Source organism: Berghia stephanieae, chromosome 9 (genome assembly GCF_034508935.2).
Source record: "Berghia stephanieae isolate SIO BIC M18660-M18661 chromosome 9, UCSD_Bste_1.3, whole genome shotgun sequence".
Classification (NCBI taxonomy): domain Eukaryota; kingdom Metazoa; phylum Mollusca; class Gastropoda; order Nudibranchia; family Aeolidiidae; genus Berghia; species Berghia stephanieae.
The window spans coordinates 24,938,018-24,947,891 of NC_088368.1; the positions used below are offsets into that span (position 1 = coordinate 24,938,018).

At 34.6% G+C, this 9,874-nt stretch overlaps 1 protein-coding gene and 1 long non-coding RNA gene across 10 annotated transcripts in view; one reads left to right on the forward strand and one right to left on the reverse strand.

The window, feature by feature from the left end:
* The window catches only part of LOC144979915 (carbohydrate sulfotransferase 1-like), a 59,458-nt gene that overhangs the window by 13,356 nt on the left and 36,228 nt on the right, over positions 1 to 9,874 (forward strand). For 2 of the 9 annotated variants that reach the window (XM_078927184.1, XM_078927187.1), the window contains one exon: positions 7,593 to 7,664. The exons of the other annotated variants lie outside the window; for them this stretch is intronic. The gene's annotated coding sequence lies outside the window, so the exon portion shown is untranslated. The remainder of the gene's footprint in view (positions 1 to 7,592; positions 7,665 to 9,874) is intronic. 9 annotated transcript variants of the gene reach the window in all.
* LOC144979914 (uncharacterized) lies at positions 1,833 to 5,948 on the reverse strand. Its single transcript, XR_013646797.1, has 2 exons — positions 5,898 to 5,948; positions 1,833 to 3,394 (listed from the first exon to the last, which is right to left on the reverse strand). It is a non-coding gene; the product is annotated as an uncharacterized LOC144979914 (long non-coding RNA).

Sequence of the window (9,874 nt, forward strand, 5' to 3'; positions counted from 1 at the left end):
TATATGAACTGTGTCCGTGGACCTGGCAGCTGCCTATGACACAGTAAATCATAGGAAACTGCTCCTAACGGTTGCAAGGGTAACTCGTAACACAAAAATAGTTGCAATAATAAAATTCCTTATGTCAAACCGTCACTTTTTTGTGGAAATGGATGGGAAGAAAAGCAGATCACAAAAGAACGGACTCCCTCAAGGATCGGTACTTGCACATATCCTTTTCAACGTTTATACCAACGACCAACCTCATTTTGAGAACATCAGGGGGTTTCTATATGATCTGTGTCTTGTGTCCCAGGCCTCTGATTTCAAGACCATTGAGGAGAGACTAACGGATGTCCTGGAGCCACTCTCTGAGGCCACATTTAAAGAACTCACTTGCCAACCCAGGAAAAACTCAAGTGTGTGCTTTCCATTTAAAGAACCGCCAAGCCTAAAGAAAACAGGAAACTGAAAATCTGGAATGGGAACATATTGGATAAAAACACATTTCCCATGTACTTCGGTGTTACAGTAGACCGCACAATGTCCTTTTCTCAGAACACAAAGAAAACAAAAGCAAAGGTGGCCACAAGAAACAACTTCCTAAGAAAAGAGGCAAAAACTTACACGCCATGGGGAGCAGATCCGAAAACAGTCAGGACAACCATAGTAGCCCTCTGCTATTCATCAGCCGAATAGGTCTCACCAGTCTGAGTAAGATCCTGCCATGTCAAAATAACACCTGCCGGATCATTAGAGTAACTTGAAACCGACTGCAGTTCCAGTCCTCCATCGGCTGGCTGGCATTGCACCTCCATACATTCAAAGAGCCACTGATTCCAAAGCCCAGAAATATGAATAGAAAATGGACCCAAGGCACCCAAGGCACAGCCCAATGACAAGTAGACTGAAGTTGAGAAAGAGCTTCACGATGGAAGAAAGCATCAACCCTGACCATGCAGCTGTATACAGGCGTTCCACGTTGAGAGAGTGGAACAATCATGCAAATGAAGCTGTTGGAGATCTGAGAGAAGAACTGTCCTACGGAACTGAGCTCCCCAGGAATGAATTGGTAACACTGAACAGAGCACAGGCAAAACTTGTGAGAACAACTGGAAGCATGAAAAAGTGGGGCTGGCTGAGAGTAGCTTGTGTACATGTGGGTGCCCAGAGCAGACATCCTTAGAGAATGCCAGGATGCGCTCAGCTGCACTGACCATGACCCAAGAGTCTGCTCCCCAGATGCTGTGGAGTGGGTTCGGTGTTGGTGCGAAACTGTGACGATGATGACTTGCAAAATGAATAAGTCTTACACCTGCCAATATATAAGTAAGATGACAGGATGCTGATCTTTTTAACATCAAAGTACTTTTGTATCCCGGCAGTGCTAACTTTTATGTGTAACCCAGAATGAAAAGTTATTACAAAAGACGATTGCAAGATATTTAGATAAATTGCTAGTTTATCATTGTGGTAGACGTACATATATGTATTAAAGTTACATATCCAATAACCTGTAGGTTAACAGAGAAGGAAGGGCGCACAAGTTCATTGTAATTTGAAGTTCAGGAGTTGGAACAAAGTTGATTTGCATTGAGTCAGAATTCAATCAAGTCTTAGACTTAGATTGAAAGAAAAAAATCTTTTTTAAAACAAGAAACAAAAAAACAACCCTACAGCGTTCACCAGAATGAATAAAAACAGGACAGTCTTTAAACTGTATCAATGGAAATCACATCTTGCATATACAAGACCTCTAGTGCTATTGTGAGGATTGGTTCTCAGTCTCACCCGTCCTGTTGTATCTGAGTGCCATAACACAACTTGTGAAATCCAAATAAATTAAAAACAGATTATAAATTTATATCATATTTATTGTCATTTCATTCATATTCATGTTATTCACACTGAAATCATTAAAAAAAATATAGATATGATGTTTCTCCATTAAAGGTATGCTTGTATTCTCATCCTGTGAAAGAGAAAGAAAAAAAAAAGAAAAAAATTGATAATTATTACTGAAACTGTGTAGTTCCATTTTTAAAAATCTGTGATGTAAGAGCCTCAGCAAAAGCTTTGGTTAAAAAAGGTTCTGATTCAAGAAATGCACTTTTTAGGCAGAACATGCGATTAACCTGTGTAGACTTTAGTATTATGGTCTTGCATATAATTATCAAGTGCAGAAAGTTTGCCATTAAAATGATTATTTAATAGAATTTAATATAATTTGATTCGAGAAATGGAACACAAAGGAAGAATTTGCGATTAACCTGTCCAGTCATAAGCATCATGTTCTTGTTTATAAAGTGCAGAAACTTTGCAAATAAATAGAATAAATAGAAAAGAATTTTATTCGAGAAATGGAATACAACGGCAGAATTTGCGACTAACCAGTTAAGACAAAAGCGCCATGGTCTTATTTACAAAATACAGAAACTTTGTGAATATTTCGAGAAATGTAGCACAAAAGCATCACTGTCTTGCATAATGAAGTGCAGAAAGTTTGTGATTAAGCCACTGCATTATTTAATATGATGTTGCTGATAAATGAAACAATGCAATACAATTTTTAAAAATATGTTCTGCAACATCACATCGTCCCATCTATCAAATTCTACTACCATTACAAATCAGCTACATAGATGGTTTCATCAGTACTCTTATCTTGCTGATAAATTAAATTATAAATATAGAAAAGGATATAATAAACTTTAAAAAATAATTATAAAGTTAAATAGTAGACAAGATAAAGAGGTCATTGCCTATTTCTTTTTAAATTTCTTATTCATAACCAAGGAAGCAGGTTTCTTTTGCTATATTCTTCTTGACTTCCCTATGTAAATGTTTCTTTCAAGTGTATAACAAGCTCACAGGGCATTTTTATAAATAAACAGGAGCCAATACCATTAAAATGGAGAGATCACTGCCAAAAATTACATAGGGATAGATATGCATTGGTTTTAACGTGTATTAGACACTGTCATTAGAAAAAAGTTTTAAAAAATCTTTACAAACTACAGTAAGCTGCTTTTAAAATTAAGAAACGCTCGAAAGCAAAATATGGTCCTGTTCTCTTAATCACCGCTCTCTAGTCTCTAGATTAGGTCAATAAAGCTGAGAGGTTTTATGAAGAATATAGAATATAGAAGAAAAACATTAATTCCAATTTAAAAAAAACAAAGAAGGGTCCATAATGATATATGAGGAATTCTATAAGATACAGTAACATGAAAGCCATTTTGATAATCTTGAAGGATAAGACTCAATGATGATGATGATGATGATAATAATAATAATAATTATGATACTTCTTCCTGAATATAAATTGATTAATTCCCATGGTATAGGCAGGCCAATGCTTCCAGAACAATTAAAGGAATGCAGAGACTCATTCTTGTTGTAATGTTATTTAGATCTGAAAAAAAAAAAGATAAGCATGGCATTCTAAACCATTTTCCCATGGTCCCATAAAAAGCAATATCATCTCACACAAAATCATAAAGTAAAATTCATATGGACCAAACAATGAATAAAAGTTATAATTACCTTATTTTATCAATTATTATCATTGGATTTATTTAACTTTATATGTATTAATTAAATGACAATTCGAAATTAAGATACCAATGTTTGAATGAATAACTGGATCTAACTCTACAAGTAAAATGTAAATGTGCAACTTATTCAGATTTCAGCAAGCACTTGTTACAGTCTGTCGCTTCATGTTACAGGAAAAACTCCAGTTCCATGAGCCTTATGACTCTAAAGGACCAATTATTTCAAAGTAAATTGAAATACCATTTATTTTTTAAGAAAGTTATCAAGCACTATTTAAGGTCTGTTGCTTTATGTTACAGAAACAGGAAAAACTCCAGTTCCATGAGCCTTATTACTTTAAAGAACCACTTATTTCAATGTAAGAAGAAATATCATTCAATGTTGAATATAGACATGACCTATTTCTTAATGGTTTGCTTATATTCAATAAAAACATTAGAAAACATAATGGACCTGGAACTCAGATACCTCAAGGTTGTTAAAACCGTTGGGTCAGGTCTAATTTTATCAGAGGTTTATGATCATGAAGGCAAGATTACATAACCAATGTCGATTAGCTTTTTAAAAAATGGGCTTTTATTTACCTTCCGGTGAACTCATTTGATCAATATTTCCTGTATTTAACTTTCTGATCACATAAAAAAAGTCTAATAAACATTGAATATATTTTAATGCCTCTAGATTTCACTTTAAAGTCAAATAAAATATCTGATCACAAATAAAATTTTTGATAATTCGATCAACAGAGAGAGCTTTTCAAAATTGTTCGCTTATTATTCCTGAGGCAAAATTTAGATAAGACATCATTTCACATATCATGGTGATTCCTATGAATTACAAAATCCTAAAAAGCTTCTTCTTCATAAAAAAACGTAGAAATAAAATTAGGTAATCTAAAGTAATCAGAGAGGTTTAGTTTTCATTTCAATCCAAGGTAAATCCGTAAAGAGTTGTAGGACCAGGCCCCTCTTGATCATTACCCACAAAATTGATTGAACTACAGGGATGTGTATAAAACTGTAACAAAACCCCCCCCCCCCCCCCCCCCCCCCCCCCCCCCCGCCCAACACTCATTCAAAAACTTAAGCACAGTTTTTTCATTTTCACTTCTCTTGAGCCAAGGGAAACTCGTTGCTCATTTTAGCTGCACAGATTCGAATTCAATCGCTTTCCCCCCCCCCCCCCCCCCCCTTTTTCTTTTTTTGAGCGAGTCTATTCTTTTCTCCTTTTTTTGTTTGGCCTTGTTCCGTTTCTGAGCATGAATTTCTTAAAATTGTTTGTTTTCTTTTTAATACAAAAATATTGGTTTTTTTTTCCCTCTATCTGTCTGGGAATAACCAATTTTCGTTATTGGCAGACCCTGTCTGGGAATAATCATAGCGATGACGAAAATATCAGACCGCACTCCCTGCATTTTACAATAAAATATGTTTTCTTTCACACAGCTACCGACCAAATAAGGTGAATAGGCTTGGAAGATCCAAAACGTCATACATGTAGTTTGACACCTGCCAAATATCAAAGATGCGATAAGGGTTGAGTGGGACATTTTCTTTTCCCAGACATTCTCATTTTTTTCACCACCCCTTCCTCCCTCTCTGCCATTCCTTCTCCCATCGACTCTCAGCAAAAACAATAACAAAAAGTCTTATGTGGCAAAAAACGGCTACCAACTTAAATCCCTCAAACAACACAAGATATTGAAAATCGGTGGCAGAGACCCTTTGCCTTTGTCTTGTTCCTTTTCCAGTTCCAGTCATGAACAGATAATGAGAGAATGAAGACCTTTAAAGATTGTTTCGAAATCATTTATCAGGTTAGGAAAGAGCGAGAGTCAATAAAATATGACAAGCGATGAAAGCTTCGCACCACGAAAGATGAGGATTTAAAAAATACAACTTTTGTTGAGATTCCACCTGCTGAGGAGGGGGGTGTCTGCTTTTTTTTTTTTTTTTTTGTTCCTTTCTGTTTTCTTTTTCGGTCAAGTTATGACTGACACACGTTCTAGACTGTAAACGTTACCCATAAAATGTCATAAATTACGAAAAGTGTTTTCTCTCACACAGTATTCGAATCACTCACTGAATGAGCATGAAGCAGACATAAGTGAAGGAAACGTAAACTCTGTAAGTGAGAATCGGCGAGTGAAGCTGTACTGTAATGACTGACACTGACAGTGACAGTCAAATTGCGAAGTGAAATGAAAACAAATAAACAACACATTCTAAAATTATGCCGGTGAGACATCCAAAGTTAAATACCCGAACGCTATTATGGATTAACATTCAACTAAATCGTTTCCTGCTCTCAAAACCAATCGATACAAAATACAAACTCAAACACTGAAATTGGAATCTTACCTTTGCATGAGTTGGACTGCCATTCTTTGCTGGTGATTAGGAACTTTAGCAACCGGACAACGTTGCGCACAAAACAGGTCTCCCGTTTTTGTCGTTCAAATTGTAGATAATACACATTCAGTTAAAAACAAACACGTACAATTAAAATTGTTATTTAGTTAAATTCTTTGTATATGGCTAAATTATTCCGAAAACCAGATTTCAAAGAGTTCTTGTTTTGTTCACACAAGCGCATTGATTTTGGTGAATAATCTTGACCGTGGTCTAAAAATAGACCGACAGTAATTTTTGATAAATTTTACCATTTGTTTAATAAAAAATCAATATTTAGATATTATTTGACGCGTGATCGAGTATTTATGAATATGTGTTTCTTTTGACACCTAACAGACATTTTTAATGGTTATTTTTTTCTATAATTTACATTGGAAGGTGAGCTGTCAAAGCCAGGAACATGTGTTTTGCCACGTGCTTCTAAAATGGTCACGTGATGTTGTTTATTTTATTGCACCAACTTTACTCTTCTATATCATTTTGATACTTACCTCATCAGCATAATATCGAATGTCAAGCAAATCGGTGCATTTTATATCGTTATGAATATTTTTAAAAAAATTGGAACTGAATGACACTCTCAATGACGAAACGAGTAATAAAATCTAAAAAATAAATATCTGAACAAGTGTGTATGAACGGTGCCAGACAAAGCAAGAAAGAAAAATACAAGAAAAATAACACCCCGAAAAAAAAGTCTACTCTTTGCTAATCTGTTTGAAAAAATATATTTGGGCGAGTATGAAGTTTAGGGTAAAGGTTTGAAAATAGCGGGTAAGGAGAGGGTTAACTTAAAAATGTTTGCTTTTATATAGAGCAATATCCGCTAAATGTGTTCAAAGCGTTTTACAAAGGGTCTCTGATGCTGACCAGCAGCAACATGTAACATACAGACTTGACTCCTGCAAGACGATTTATTACAATTTTTTTTCCAACGGAGACAAGGTTGTTAACGGCCAGGTACTCATTTTGCACCTGAGTACGGTTATCAGAATGTTAGTAAATAGATTTTCACAAGGACTCAATTATACGAACCCTCCTGACAGTCCGATCCGAAAGCAAGTGTCATACCACAAGGCCACATTTACATATTTACTTATTTATTTTTTGTTTCACATATTATGAATCACTCCTATAAAACGTTAAATTACCGTCCTTCAATCTTTGAACAGATAATTATATATATATATATATATATATATATATATATATATATATATATATATAATTTATTCATTCGTTTAAATATATTTTTATGTGTAAGACGTAGATCAAACCTAAAATCTTGGAACAAATAAATTCATTTTCACTTAAATCAACGCACCCACTGTTTCTGATTTGATAACAGAATGCAATTATGAGCTGGCTTTCTATTCGTTGTAATGGACACTATTTTTGCACTGGTTTGAGAGTGTTTCCATTACACTAATGAGACCATATCAAATTGGGTTAGCAGACCTGCAAATAGTGGACGTAGATTTAAGTGATTAAGAATGTATTTATTTTAAGATTGAAGAATTGGCGTATCTTGTCTACGTCTTTCGGAAATTGTACTCATAATAAAATAATTAAATGAATATCTATACGACATAAATACATTTTTATTTATTCATTTGGTTATTTATTTTTATTCACCTGTAGAACAACTCCCTAAGAATTTCGACGTCAATTCGTCATTCTAGGAACAAAGATATTTTATATCATTTCATTTGTGTAAGTATTCATATTTGATATATTTTCGATAAAGAATGAATTAATTGACGATAAATTTTGATTTATGATGGAGGTGAAGTAAGCATGATGAATGTGAGGTACAAACGATAAAATATGATATATCGATTAAAACCAGTTTTATTTTTAAAAAACGATACCATTATGTTTCATTACGTTAGCTGGTTGCGATAACACATAATAGGAAGTTAACGATTACGTCCCCAACCTACAACGATCGACGTACGACGAGGAGGAAAACGAAGACCTGTCCTATGACTTTGAGGACAGATCTTCGTTTTCTTTCACGTCGTTTGTCGATCGGTATAGGCTGGGAGCGTAAGCGTTAACTTTCGAATGAGTCGAGTTGCTTTCATTAGTAATAACAACAAGAAATGAAGTGAGCAGGACAGTGCCAGAAGACAAGAGAGAATAAAAACTTTGCGGCCGCGATGGGGGCTTGAACCGTAGCCATCGTTAACTTATAGATAGAATGATGTTGACGTCACTCGGGTCTTCGTTATTGTTTTTTTTTTTTGCCACCCACGTTTATGAGTAACTCTCACTTAACTGTGTAAAGACGTCACTCAGGCCTTTGTTATTGATTTTTGCCATCCGCGTTTATGAGTATTTCTAACTAAACTGCATTAACCAGACAATGAACGACAAAGATTTCACAAAGTATTGCGTGTTGGTCCGTTATACTTCCGGAAGGCAATGTTGTGAGCTTATTAGCCTAGTACACACTATCTATAATCTAGACTATAACAGTTCATAATTACACATAGTTTTGCGTGTTGGTCCATTATACTTCCGGATGGCAATGTTGTGAGATTCTCATCCAAGCGCATACTATCTGTAAATAGAATGACGTTGACGTCACTCTGGTCTTTGTTATTGTTCTTTTTGCCATCCACGTTTATGAGTAATACTCACTTAACTGTATTATCCAGATTATAAAAGTTCATGATTACACATAGTTTTGTGTGTAGGTCCGTTATTCTTCCGGATGGCAATGCTGTGAGCTTCTCAGCCAATCGCCTACTATCTATATCCTGACACGAGAACCAAACAATGACTTATATTTTGATGTCATTTTTAAGGTTTTTGCACAGTTTAGTGAGTTGTCGTTAGTAGTGCTCAAGGAAACAAATGATTCCATTGGTTGACCTATTTAATACAACTCACGATTTGTTTTCTTTTGTGGCCAGAGACTTATCTTTTGACGTCATTTTTGATCAGTGTCAGGCTATTAGTTAACGATGGCTAGGCTCGAACCCCCGACCTTATTGGCACGACTCTCCGCCTGGCGGAATTTCATTAACAATAGATAGTATGCAGATGACGTCACTCAGGCCTTTGTAATTTTTTTGCCACCCGCGTTTGTGAATTGTTCTCACTAAACTGTATTAACCAGACTATAAAAGTTCATGGTTACACAGAGTTTGTGTGTTGGTCCGTTATACTTCCGGATGGCAATGTTGTGAACTCCTTGGCCAAGCGCATACCATCTACAGAAGATTAGGTGTATGTGTGTGTGTGTGTCTGTGTGTGTGTGTGTGTGCTAACTATATGGTTTATTTAACGCCTCTAATTAAGCTTGAGCGAAAATAATGGTTTTGGGCGCTAACTCAACACAAAAAGGTGGAAAAGGTGACACCCGCGCTACACAGAACGCACCTTCCAAATACAAAAAAAAAATCCCAATAATAATAATAATGATAATAATAATAATAATAATAATAATAATAATAATAATAATAATAATAATAATAATAATAATAATAATATTGATAATAATAATAATAATAATAATAATAATAATAATAATAATAATAATAATAATAATAATGATAATAATAATAATAATATAATAATAATAATAATAATAATAATAATAATAATAATAATAATAATAATAATAATAATAATAATAATAATGATAATAATAATAGGCATAATATTAATAATAATATTATTAATAATAATAATAATAAACAAAGCAAAAAGAATAAATTGGCAAACAGAAAAAATAAAAGAGAAACACACAAAAAAAGAACAACAACCCACCCACCCCCCCCCCCCCCCCCCCCCCCCCCCCCCCCCCCCCCCCCCCCCCCCCCCAACAAAAAAAAAATAAAATAAAAGGAGAAAAAAAAAAAGAAAACCGAACACAAAAAAAAAACGAACGTAGAACAAATCAAAATGAAAAC